Raw genomic sequence first — 13,623 nt, 5'->3', positions numbered from 1 at the left:
CTCAGTCTTCCGTCACCTTTCATCTACACTTTACACTTTACAAAAATTCTGGCTATTTTATAGAATGTTGCTCAATCTGAGATGGACACATGGAACACATGAGACACCTTACAATGAAAGCAAGGAAGCTACCAAAGACTCCTGTGGAAATGTCACAGGACCAACAATAAAGAAAGGGGAACTCCAGATGGGCAGTGTGAGGATCAGAAAGAATCAACAGATACAAACTTTATAAAAATTCATATGGGTCAAAGCACCACCATCACCTTTGGAGGCTGTTATGACACCAACTCATTTTTCTGAAGATTACAAAAGGGAAACAATGATTAGCCTGCCTTTCATGGACAACTATTTTAGCATAACCAAACAGCTCATCAGGGTAAGTTGTTTCCTATACAGGAACCACAATTATTAAGTGAAGAGTGAATGACAGAATTAGAAAATCAAAGCACTGCAACATCTAATGAAATTAACAAAGGCAGCGATCAATGACATCTGCTAAAATTAAGTGAGGGGCCATCAGGGAACTTTATAATGGTTGATCAGATGAATGTTGACTGAAGCTACTTTTCAATCTTATAGCTAAAAGTCGAATGAAGTATTACATTCTTCTTGATGTTGTGAAAGAGCACCACCTATCAAGTATTCTTGGGGGGAAAAAGCCTTATTTAATCAAGTAATTGACTCCCAATTTAAAGTAAATTCTGGGACAACGCATTTATACTAATAAAAGGGTAATATGCTAATTAGACCGGGTCAACCGGCCATCTTCCGGACATCCGACTTCCTTCCAGACAAAGCCATGGTGGTGGGGGCCGAGACAGAGGCAGTTAGGGGCAAGATCAAGCTGGCAGGGGATTAGGGGCGATCAGGCTGGCAGGGAAGGGCTGTTGGGGGCGACCAGGCCAGCAGGGGAGGGCCATGAGGGGCAACCAGGCTGGCAGGAGAAGGCAGTTGGGGGCATTAGGCAGGCAGGCAGGCAAGTGAGTGGTTAGGAGCCAGTGGTCCTGGATTGCAAAAGGGATGTCTGACTGCCGGTTTAGGACTGATACCTGTGAGGGATCAGACATCCTCTGAGGGGTCCCAGATTGGAGAGGGTGCAGGCCGGGCTGAGGGACACCACCCCCTATCCCACCCCCGCGTGCACAAATTTCATGCACTGGGCCTTTAGTGTTAAATAATACCAACAGAAAGATATTAGCTAAATCCAAAATGTGGGGTATGCTACACGACAGCAAACGTAAGACATGAAAAAATGGGAGAGCTGTATTGCTACAAAATACAAAAGCTTTAATCAAAATAACCTTGTGTGAAAACTGTATCTGTATCCAAAATCAAATCAATTAAGTTTAAAATGACATTTTTGACTAGAAACATTGAATGTTGCCTAGGTAATAAAGGGTCACAGGTTATTTTTACCTCAGTTGCAAGCTCATCACCAGCCCCACTCGGGGCACATGCAGGAGTCGACCAGTTGGTGTCTCTCTCACATCAACATTTCTCTTTCTGTGTCTTTCCCCAACCCTTCCACTCTCTCTAAAAATCAATGGAAAATAATATTCTCGAGTGAGGATTAACAAAACAAAACAAAAAAAAAAACTAAACTAAAAGGTATTACCTGGCACAGGCAGGTTTTGTTCAATGGTTAGAGCTTTGGCCCAATGACCAAGGGGTCTTGGGTTCAATTCCCAGTCAAGGGCACATACCTCAGTTGCAGGTTTCCCAGTCCCAGTAGGGGCACATGCAGGAGGCAACCAATCAATGTCTCTCTCTCACATCAATGTTTCTCTCTCACTCCCCCTCTTCCCTCCCTTCCACTCTCTCTAGCAATAAATGGAAAAGATATCCTCAGGTGAGGATTCAATTTTTTAAAAGTCTTACCTGTAAGAGATATGAATTAAAAGACTATGGATAAAATTATACATCTGGAATTTGCTTTAAAATATGCTAATAATTTTTTGGTAAGTTTAAGGAGAGAGAAAAAACAAAAATACCAGAATATAGCAAGTTGATGGTAGCTGAAACTAAATGATGGGTGCATTGAAGATTGCTGTACTAACCTCTCTACTTTTGTCGTTAAAATCATCCATAGTAATAATAAAAATATCTCTAAGATATAGTATCAATATACATCTAAAACTTCATATACTTACTTCTATTTAAAATCTGTACTAATGAAATGACAAACTATGTAAACCATTTTATGAACAATGTTCATGACAGCTCTAGCACACAAGAAAGGAAAAAGCTATAGAAAAGCAGAAACTAATGCATTATATTAAACTAGTGGCCTGGTGCATCAATCCGTGCTCATTTAAAAGAAATGAATTAGAAGAAATATTTTAATATCGCTATTTGCCCTTTCTCTATAATAGAAATGTCAACCAAATTAATGATCAACAATGACAGATGGAAACACACGCGTGCGATTGGCGCCAGCGAGAGCTTTATATGTATCCCGCATGCACGAGTCAACGTAGCCTTTTATAGATATAGAATAAACTTGCTTAATTAGACCTGCTTTCTGATTTAGCTAAACTTTTTCCAGCCCAGTGAAGCACCCCAACTTCTCTTTCAGTTAATTGTGCACTAGTGGCCCGGTGCACAACAGCAGTAAATATCAACACAAAGCTCATTATTTTTGTAGATCACACAGGGAGAACAAAGGATAAAATACTTAACTACAGCAGTGTTTGACTATATTCTGCGCAGTGAGAAAACCTGAAGTCATTTTCAAGGTCCACCATTTCTTACTTCTTTTCAGTCAGGTCAAGTTTCTAAGCTTTCTAAATCCCTGTTTTCCGGCTAATGAAAACAGGATTCCACCGAGTCTCCTATCTACCTACTCCCGGACTTCTGTGAGGATCAAATGAGATGAGGCATGGGAAAACACTTCACAGACATTTGGTTACAGTGTGAAATGTTTACACCTGGCTATAAAGCAAGTCGTGTTCCTGGGCTGAAGAAATTGCAAGGAGGCTAGTCGTCAATAGGGAGAGGAAGCCGGACATTGCTATGTGACGTCATTACCCAGACGGACACTTAGCATATTAGCTTTTTATATATATACTAGAGGCCCGGTGCACGAAAATTCGGGCACTCGAGGGTGGGGAGGCCCTCAGCCCGGCCTGCACCCCCTTGCAGTCTGGGACCCCTTGGGGGATTTCCCTGGGGGATTGGGCCTAAGCTGGCAGTCAGACTTCCCTCTGGCAGCCCGGGAGCCCTCGGGGATGTCTGATTAAGGGCTTAGTCAGACATCCTTAGTGCTGCGGGAGAGGCGGGAGAGGCCGCTGTGCTGGCCAGCCATAAGTCGGCTTCTGGCTGAGCAGCACTCCCCGTGGAAGCGCACTGACCACCAGGGGGGCAGCTCCTGTATTGAGCGTCTTCTCCCTGGTGGTCAGTGTGCGTAACAGCGACCAGTCCTTCCGCCATTAGGTTCAATTTGCATATTACCTTTTTATTATATAGGATATATAGACTAGAGGCCTGGTGCATGAAAATTTGTGTACTGGAGGGGGGGGTCCCTCAGCCCAGCCTGCACCCTCTCACAGTCCGGGAGCCCTCAGGGATGTCCTCTGCGGGAGGCAACCATGCTGATCAGGGAAAGGCACCACCCCCATCACCCCACTGCTGCTGCCACTGCCAGCCACAGTGGCTGCCTGAGCGCCGGACCTCGCAGCCGCTGTGGCTTTGTCCGGATGGATGCCTGCACTAATTAGCATATTACCCTTTTATTAGTATAGATTATTTAAAATAGTCAAACAAGCCCTGGTCAGTGATGCTCCGTGGTTAGAGTGTTGGTCCTCAAACACCCAATGTTTCTCTCTACCCCCTCTAAAAAAGAAATCAATGAAAGCCTGGCCACATGGCTCAGTGGTTGAGCATGGACCTATGAACAAGGAGGTCATAGTTCGATTTCCAGTTAGGGAACATGCCTGGGTTGTGGGTTCGATCCCCATTAGGGGGGCATGCAGGAGGCAGCCAATCAATGATTCTCTCTCATCACTGATGTTTCTATCTCTCTTCTCCCTCTCTCATTCTCTCTGGGGAAAAAAAAAAAATCAATGGGAACCGGGCCAGTGTAACTCAGTGGTTGAGTTTTTGACCCAGGAACCAAGGGAATTGTGGTTTGAGTCCTACATGGATTAACCAAAAATAAATAAGTAAATTTTAAATAAATAGAAATAAAAGCAAAGCAAATGAAACTAGAAGGAAATACACCAGATGACTAACAATGTGTATGAAAACTCAAAAATAGTTTTACTTGGTTTCATTCCTACAGTATCAATTTTTTAAGTAACTTATTTTTATAATCACACTAGTGGCCCAGTGCACAAAAATCGTGTACATTAAAGGGGATTAATTAGAGGAAATATTTTTATATTGCTATTTGCCCTTTCTCTATAATAGAAGTGACAGAGATGAAAGAAAATTAGTAAAATGTATATTAAAATCTTCTTCCTCCTGTCAGAGTCTGGGGCGCACCACGGAACCCAGAATCAAGTCCCTGCCCACCCGCGGTGCCTCAAAATCGCGCGAGACCCAGACGCAGCCAGCCCCACCTCCATTAGCCAAGATCCAGACCCGGCCAGCCCCACCCCCGTCAAGCCCCACCGGACAAGGGGGTGCAGCCTCAGGTCCCCTGGCCTGGCACCAGGCGGGGGGCATAGCCTCAGGTCCCCTGTCAAGCCCCGCTGGGTGGGGGGGCGCAGCCTCAGGTCTCCTGGCGCACATCGGGCAAGGGGCACCGCTTCAGGTCCACCGTCAAGCCCCGCCAGGTGGGGGATGCAGCATGAGATCCCCTATCAAGCTCCGCCGGGCGGGGGGGCATGGCCTGAGGTCCCCCTGCCCAGCACTGGGGTGGGGGGTGCAGCATGAGGTCGCCTGTCCTGGTGCCCAGACGGGGGGGCACGGCCTGAGGTCCCCCATCAAGCATCGCCGGGCGCGGGGGGCACAGCCTCAGGTCCCCCAGCCTGGCGCTGGGTGGGGGGCACGGCCTGAGACCCCCCAGCCCGGGCCGGGGCAGGGAGCACACCTTGAGGTCCCACATCAAGCCCTGCCGGGGAGGGGGGTGCAGCCTGATGTCCCCCGTCAAACCCTGCTGGGCGGGGGGTGTGACCGAGGTCCCCCGTCAAGCCCCACCGGGCGGGGGTGTGCAGGCTCAGGTCCCCAGCCCTGGCCCAGCACCATGCAGCCTCAGGTCCCTGCTGATTGCACCTTAAGGCTCATTATGTGAACTCTGCCTCTGCTGTGGGTGCAGCCATCTTGTGTTACGGAAACCCCGCCTCCACCATGGGCGCCATCTTTGTGACGGTGTGATGGTTAATTTGCATATTCCCTCTGTATCAGATAGGACCTACTTAATAAAACTCATCCAGCTTGCTGATTCCATGTTTACCAAGCAGCCCTCTAAGACCTTTAGGTCTAGCAGTGTCTTTCCTAGAGAAGAGCAAGTACTGACCCAGCAGAAAAGGCATTCAAGTCCCTTCCCAGCTGTTCATCAATACAGATAATAAAAACTGCCATTTGGTCATCACACCATTTTCTTGTGAAACTGCACTATTCAGTCTTGTTCTCTATGACAGGGGGTCTCAAAGTGTGGCCTGGGCTCTGTCAGGGTCCCAGAGACCCTTTCTGTGGACCCATAAAGTCTAAGTGATTTTCATTTACCTCGTAACAGATCAAATGCAGAAGCAGATGAGAATCCAGCTGAGATTCTATTAAATCAGACATTAAGGAGAATGACAAAAATGCCACTCTCCCCGTTAAATTACTTTTTGTTTTGGAAAAGATTGCTATCTTTTCATAAACAATATTATTTATATGTAATAGATTTGTTATTATTATTAAAGAGAAATATATTTTTAAAATTTCTTAACCTTAATTTTTCGAGATAGGGATCTTCAATGTTTAAAAGTGTAAAGAGGTCCTGAGATTAAAATGTTTGAGAACCACTGACATAAGATAGTGGTTCTGGTGGACAGAAACCTGGTGTTCATGGATGGGAGAGATTCCCATATTCACAGATGAGAAAACATGCTATTCTTATGACAGCAACCCTCCCCAAAGTGATCTACAGAGTCAAGGCAATCCCTAGCAAAATCCCACGTGCCCTTTTTGCAAAATTGATGGAAATTGATCCAAAAAAACCTAGGGAAATGCAAGGTACCCAGAACAGCCAAAATAATCTTGGAAAAAACAAAATTGGGACAGTCATATTTCCAGAATTCAAAACTTACCACAAAACTACAGCAATCAATATTGTGTGGTAATGGCACAGACATACAGATGGATGGAATAGAACTGAGAATCCAGAAATACTTTACCTTTATGTAAATACTTTACAATTAATTTTCAAAAGGGTGCCAAGACCATTTGATGGGGAAAGAATACTCTTTTCAACAATTGGTGCCAGGACAACTGGACATCCACATGCAAAAAAATGAAGCTGGATACCTATCTCACTCTATATAAAAATTAACTCAAGCCTTAGCCGGTATGACCCAGTGGATAAAGCGTTGGCCTGCGGACTGAGGATCCAGAGTTCAATTCCGGTCAAGGGCACATGCCCAGGTTGGGCTCGATCCCCAGTGTGGGGTGTACAAGAGACAGCTGGTCAATGATTCTCTCCCATCATTGATGTTTCTATCTCTCTTTCCCTCTCTCTTCTCTTTGAAATCAATAAAAAATATATTTAAAAAATAAAATCAATAAAAACATATTTATTTAAAAATTACCTCAAAATGGACCAAACATCTCAATGTAAGAGCCAAAACTACAAAACTCAGAAGAAAACATTGCAGTAAATCTTTGTGAGCTTGCATTAGGAAATGACTTCTTAGGACACCAAAAGCACAAGCAGCAAAAAGAAAAATGATTCTGTCTTCATTAAAATTAGTTAACTTTCATGCTTCAAAGCACACCATCAAGAAAGTGAAAAAAATAATGAACAAAATGGTCGAAAATATCTGCAAATCATATATCTGATAAGGAAGATATATCTAGAATAAATAATTCCTGAAACTCTGTATAAGCAGCAGATTCTGAATTGGCATTTCCCCGAAGATACAGAAATGGCTGATAAGCACATGAAAAGATACTCATCATCATTAGGGAAATGCTAATCAAAACAGAAGATACCACTTCCCACTCACTGGGATGGCCATAATAAAAAAGACAATAATAATAAGTGTTGGCAAGGATGTGGAGAAACTGGAACCTTCCTACATTGCTGGTGGAAATGTAAAATGGCACAGCCACTCTGGTAAACAGTTTTAAAATGTTAAACATAAAAGTATCATATGACCCAGCAATTCCACCCCTAGGCATATATCCCATTCCCAGATATATCCCCAAGAGAAATGAAAACACATATATCCACCAAATCTTGTACATGGATAGTCATAGTAACATTATTCAGCCAGAAAGTGGAAACAACCCAAATAGTACAGTCATGCACCACCCAGCCTAAACATATTTCAGTCAGCCACAGAGGTCCCAAAAGATTATAATCAATTTTAATCAAAAAGTTTGTGACCGTTTAAAGAAAAGGCTGGACCTGACTAAGAGGATGAATTCGCCGTTAGCTCTGGTTGATTTATAGTCAAGGAGGCTAAGCAGACTGTCCTCACCCTGTGCCCACCCACTGGCTGGGGCCCACAGTTGTCAAGGGAGCCAGGGGAGAAGGCTGGCTGGGGAGAAGGGGAACCCAGGAGCCTATCCACGCCTGCTCCTGAACACACTCTCTTGTACACCAACTTGCTTCTCTTCCCTCAGTTACTCTATCTTTCCTCACTAGAGGCCCGGTGCACGAAATTCGTGCACGGGGGGCAGCGGGGAGGGTGTCCCTCAGCCTGGCCTGCACCCTCTCCAATCTGGGACCCCTCATGGGATAACCAGCAGTTGGACATCCCTCTCACAATTCAGAACTGCTGGCTCCTAACCGCTCACCTGCCTGCCTGATTGTCCCTAACTGCTCCCCTGCTGGCTTGATTGCCCCTAACCACCTCTGCCTTGGCCCACACCTGGTACCCAGGATTCCCTCCTCCAGCTGACCACAGGCACCCAGGATCCGGGCTTCCCTCCCTCTGGTCAGCCATAGGCGCCCAGGCTGGCTGCAGCCTCAGGGGATGGTGGACAGGGGGCTTTGCCTGTGCTGCAGCTGCAAGTGCTAGCGCCCAGGACTGCAGGGTGGGCGGCTTCTTTGTCTCCCAGGCCACAGCCAGCCACAGGTGCTGGTGCCCGGGACTGCAGGGTGGGCGGCTTCTCCATCTACCAGGCTGTAGCCAGCTGCAGGTGCTGGCACCTGGACCGCAGGGTGGGCGGCTTCTCTGTCTCCCAGGCCACAGCCAGCCACAGGTGCTGGTGCCCAGGACTGCAGGGTGGGTGGCTTCTCTGTCTCCCAGGCCACAGCCAGCCGCAGGTACTGGTGCCCAGGACCACAGGGTGGGCAGCTTCTCCATCTCCCAAGCTGCAGCCAGCCTCAGGTACTGTGGCCCGGTTTCTCCATCTCCCCCAGGACGTGGGGCGGGTGGACATGGGGTGGGCGGCTTCTCCGGATGGCTGTAGCCTGGGATCATAGGGCAGGCGGCTTCTTCGTCTCCCAGATCGCATCCACCCTCAGGTGCTGGCACCCGGTTTCTTGTCTCCCCCAGGACGTGGGGAGGGCGGCTTCTCCAGCTGGCTGTGGCTTGGGATCATGGGACAGGCGGCTCTTCATCTCCCAGGTCGCAGCCAGCCTCAGGCGCTGAGGCCCGGTTTCTCAGTCTCCCCCAGGAGGAGGGGCAGGCGGACCTGAGGTTTCTGCTGCTGGCTGCAGCCTGGGATCACAGGACAGGCGGCTTCTTCATCTCCCGGGCTGCAGCCAGCCTCAGGCACTGGCACCTGGTTTCTTGTCTCCCCCAGGACGTGGGGTGAACCGCTTCTCCAGTTGGCTGAGGCCTGAGATCACAGGGCAGGCAGCTTCTTGGTCTCCGTGGCTGCAGCCAGCCTCAGGCACTGGGGCCCGGTTTCTCAGTCTCCCCCAGGATGTGGGGCGGGCGGACCTGAGGCTTCTGAGGCTGGCTGCAGCCTGGGATCATGGGGCGGGCGGCTTCTTCGTCTCCCAGCCGCACCCAGCCTCAGGCGCGGGGGACCGGTTTCTCCGTCTCCCCAGGATGTGGGGCAGGCGGACCTGAGGCTTCTGAGGCTGGCTGCAGCCTGGGATCATGGGGCAGGCGGCTTCTTGGTCTCCGTGGCTGCAGCCAGCCTCAGGTGCTGGCGCCTGACTTCTCCGACTCCCTGAGACCAGGAGAGGCTGGGGGGTGAGGCTGCCGCCATGTTTTCAGTTTAATTGCATACTCACTCTGATTGGATGGTGGGCGTGGCTGGTGGGCGTGGCTTGTGAGTGTAGCGGAGTGATGATTTGCATATTACTCTATTATTAGATAGGAGGATAAGTCCAATTCTCCTCTCTCTCTCCTTGTCCCTCTCTCCTTTCCCTCCCCTCCCCCTCATCTCAAGCTTTATCTCTCTGGGTCTCTTTATGTCAGGGATCCTTTTTCATCCCCTTCTCTTCCTTCCCACACTCCTCCTGACATATACTCTCCCTCCAAGGTGCCCATTCTATAGCCCTGTCCCTCTAACTCAAACACACACACACTTTATCTTTTATGCTGTATTTTCACTGTATCTTTTCTATGTTTACATACACAAATACTTATCATTGTGTTACAATTGCCTACAGTATTCAGTATAACCATAGACTATGCCATACAATCTAGGTATGTAGTAGGCTATACCTTCTATTCTATGTTTGCACAATGCCACACTTCTCAGAATAACGTATCCCTGTCATACAGGACCATAAACTATTAAAGGTTAAGAGCCTCATTTTCATACATGTGCCTGATATACTTACTTCAGTGGATTTTCAAGTAACAGTGATAGAATCATAGTTTGAGAATTTGATGATTTCTAAAACCAAAAGGTATCATTCTCCTAAAGAGCATGACTTTATTTTCCTTGGTACAAACGGATGATGTGGAAACATGATTTGTCTCTGGATCAGAAGAGATCAGAATTAGAACTCTGTGTTATAGGACAGAGCATGAGCAAAGGAGATATATAGTATAAGACACTTCTACACAAACATGTGTTCTAAGAACACCAGCATAACTATTAGGATCATTTTACAAAAAAAACAGTAAATGAACAGTCAACTAGATAAGTAAACACAATTTGACTAAAGATGGAAAATGGGCTTAGGAACTTTAGAGAGTGCCCTGATTAAGTACTGCAGGATCCCCTTTGAAAATCAATTAGAAAAGTCAAAATTTGTTACTTTCAATGTCTAAACATAACTTTGTAGAAAAGTAGTTTACCTTCCAGATCTTTCAAACTAAATAAATGCATTAAAAAAAAACAAAATGATCAAAGAAGCTATATCTAATCATTAAAGCACAATCATAGCCATTTGGAGGTTGAAAGGACACTTGTTAATATATAATAGTAACTTTCTTTAATGAACTTAATATGCCCATGGCTAAAGAGGTGTAAAAAAATAAAATACCATAATAGGAATTATAGTTCCTTATTCATTTGCCTTGTGCTGCTGGATAGATTATACTGTGTACCTCACATCTGTTGACATCAGATTATAAACTGCATATTCCTGTTTTACGACAGAATAATTTGTATCTTAGGTGCTGTACCTTCCATAGTACCTTACACATATACAGTTGACCCTTAAACAATGCTGGGGTTAAGGGCACCAACCCCTGCTCTTAAATCCAAGTGTAACTCTTGACTCTACAGTCAGCTCTTCAAACCTGCAAATTCAACCATGAATCAAAAACAATATTTTTCATCTGAGATTGGGAATCTGTGCAGTTCAAACCTGCATTGTTCAAGAGTCACCTGTGCTGTTCAAGTGTCACCTGTGCTGTTCAATCGTCACCTGTACACTCAACTGAATTTGTAGGCTTGAATAGGTGGGATATTTACACAGCAACAGATGGCTGTTTCCAAGAGAAATGTTATTATAGTTCTTTGTGTTTTCTTTAAGTTCATTATCTCTATGACTAGAGGCCCAGTGCACAAATTCGTTCATGGGTAGGGTCCAACTGGCCCAGCCCCAATTGGCGGATTGGGACTGGGCCTATTGGGAGGAGGAGACGGTGGGAGGTTGGCCAGCTGGCCTGCCTCAATCAGGGCCTGATCAGGGCTGGGCTGGCTGGGGGAAGGGGCCCAGAGCAATTGGCCAGCGGGCCCCGCCCCCGATTGGGGTGAGGGAGTCGATTGGGGGTAGGGCCAGCTGTGTGGAGGGACTGTGAGCGGTAGACTGGCCAGCCCCGCCCCCGAATGGGGTGGGGGGGCTGATCAGGGGAAGAGCTGGCTGGGGAGGGGTCGAGGGCCAATTAGGGTGGTGAGGGATGATCAGGGGTGGGGCCGGCCATGGGGAGGGGCTGTGAGTGGTGGGCTGACCACCTCTCCCCTGAATGGGGTTGGGGGGATGATCTGGGACCAGCGGCCTGGGGGAGGGGCCATGGATGGTTGGCTGGCCGGCCCTGCCCCTGGTCAGAGTGAGAGGTCTGATCGGGGGCAGAGCTGGCTAGGGGGAGGGGCCGCAGGCAGTTGGCTGGCAGCCCTGGCCCTGATTGGGGTGGTGGGGGAGATCTGGGGTGGGGCCAGGCAGGGAGAGGGGTTGCAGGAGGTTGGCCAGCTGGCCCTGCCCCCTATATTGTGGTAGGGGGGCAATAAGGGGCAGGGCTGGCTGGAGGGAGGGGCTGTGGGCCCATGGAGTGGTGGAGGCCGATCTGGGTCGGTTCTCTGGCCACAGTGGGCATCATAGCGACTGGTCGTTCTGGTGTTCTGGTCGCTGGCTTTTATATATATATAGTCAATTCTTTCCACTGAGTATTCTCACAGTAAATGTGTCACTCAAAGACACGGACAAACAAAAGAAATCCAATCTCAGTAGTCATTTAATTACACATTTAACTGGCACCCAGTATAGAAATATTCCTAAGTAGATGTTGACAATCAACTTCAAGATTAAAATTTTAAATTACCTTTTATACATACTCATCTGTGCTTCTACTGGAAAGGATAGTAGTGGGAAAAGGGAATTTATTTTTATACCTTTATCTGCTTCTGCTCCTAGGGAGAGCATAAATCAGACACTAGATGCAAAAACTTCCTTTTTAGCCAAATATGATTGGAAAAGTATCTACATGAGAAGCAGAACAAAAAAAAATTCCACTTAAAGAATTTTCCACTAATTGCTTTTAATTCAGAACTTATCTAGTAATTTCACACACAAAAATGAAAAAGGTCCCTTCCAGCTTTAAGCCTTATAATTGGTTTATAACATATCTTGCCTTCAAGAGGACAATTATTTGGAAAGATCATTTTAGCTACGATTCTCACTAAGCAAAGAATTTAGATCATCTCATTAACCTTCTGCTAGGAGAGAAGTATTTCATCCATTAAATGTTTGACAAACTCCAACAACCACTGCAATTCTTGATAATAAAGAAGCCTAAAAAGCCCTAGCTGAGTAGCTCAGTTGGTTAGAATGTCATCTCAATATGCCAAAGTTGTAGGTTTGACCCCCAGGTAGAGAACATACAAGAGTCAATCAATGAATGTATGAATAGGAGAAAAAACAAATTGATGCTTCTCTTTCCTTTCCTCTCTTTTTTTAAAATTCAATAAAAAAATTTGTTTTAAGCTCAAATAAAATGTTATGCAAAACAATATGAAGACTAAAACTCCTACCTCTTAACTTTGCGTGTGGTCGTAATGGTTATTTTGTAAAACTAAGTGCAAAGTTGATGTAGGTAATCATATCCTTACAGACACAGCCTTTCTGCTCTCAAAGTATAATTTCTTGCTCTTATTGGGAGTCAGTCATTTTCCAGGAGAAGAGCACCTCCTGAAGCACCTACACTTTTCCACCAAAGGGAAAAAGAAGCAAATGGAAAGGATAATGATGACTAATGACCTCCTTAGGTGGATTTTCACAGGGTGCAACACCTTCCTGAACACTCCCAGGAAGTGCTAGGCCCAAACTTGGAAACTGCATGGGATACAACGCAGCATGTCTACTTCATTTAATCTAAAATGGAAGAAGTCAAATATAATAAATATTTTTTACATGTTTTTATTTATTTTAGAGAGGAAGGGAGAGGGAGAGAGAAACAGTGATATGAAAAATACTGATTGGCTGCCTCTTGCACCCCTTTCCCCCACTGGGGATTGAGCCCACAACCTGGGCATGTGCCCTGACTGGGAATTGAACTGGTGACTCCTTGGTTCACAGGAGGATGCCCAAACAACTGAGCCACACTGGCCAAGATATATAAGAAATATTTTTAACAAAAATGTTCAATTCCATAGCTGAAAAGCTAACTGCTCTCTTCCAGTCTGTTTAGGATATATTCTGACCTCTATTTGTCTATCAACATTCAGCACATTAAGAACTACTACTTCCTATGTTGAAAATGACAGCCCCTGCCATGCCAGACTCGCAGCATCTCATTCAGCAGCATGTCACCCTGAGAGGCCCATCTTTCTTGCCTTATTCAGATCCCCTCACTCCTATCCCCAAGTCTTCTCATTTGTTGCAAAGGTACTTTCTAC

At 46.2% G+C, this 13,623-nt stretch overlaps 1 protein-coding gene across 2 annotated transcripts in view; it reads right to left on the bottom strand.

Annotated features, from left to right (window-relative positions):
- Positions 1-13,623, bottom strand: part of LARP4B (La ribonucleoprotein 4B) — a 111,977-nt gene that overhangs the window by 80,267 nt on the left and 18,087 nt on the right. The window lies entirely within an intron of this gene.

The sequence above is a fragment of the Eptesicus fuscus genome, chromosome 2 (assembly GCF_027574615.1).
Source record: "Eptesicus fuscus isolate TK198812 chromosome 2, DD_ASM_mEF_20220401, whole genome shotgun sequence".
NCBI classification, from domain to species: Eukaryota; Metazoa; Chordata; class Mammalia; order Chiroptera; family Vespertilionidae; genus Eptesicus; species Eptesicus fuscus.
This window is presented reverse-complemented; position numbering and strand designations above follow the sequence as displayed.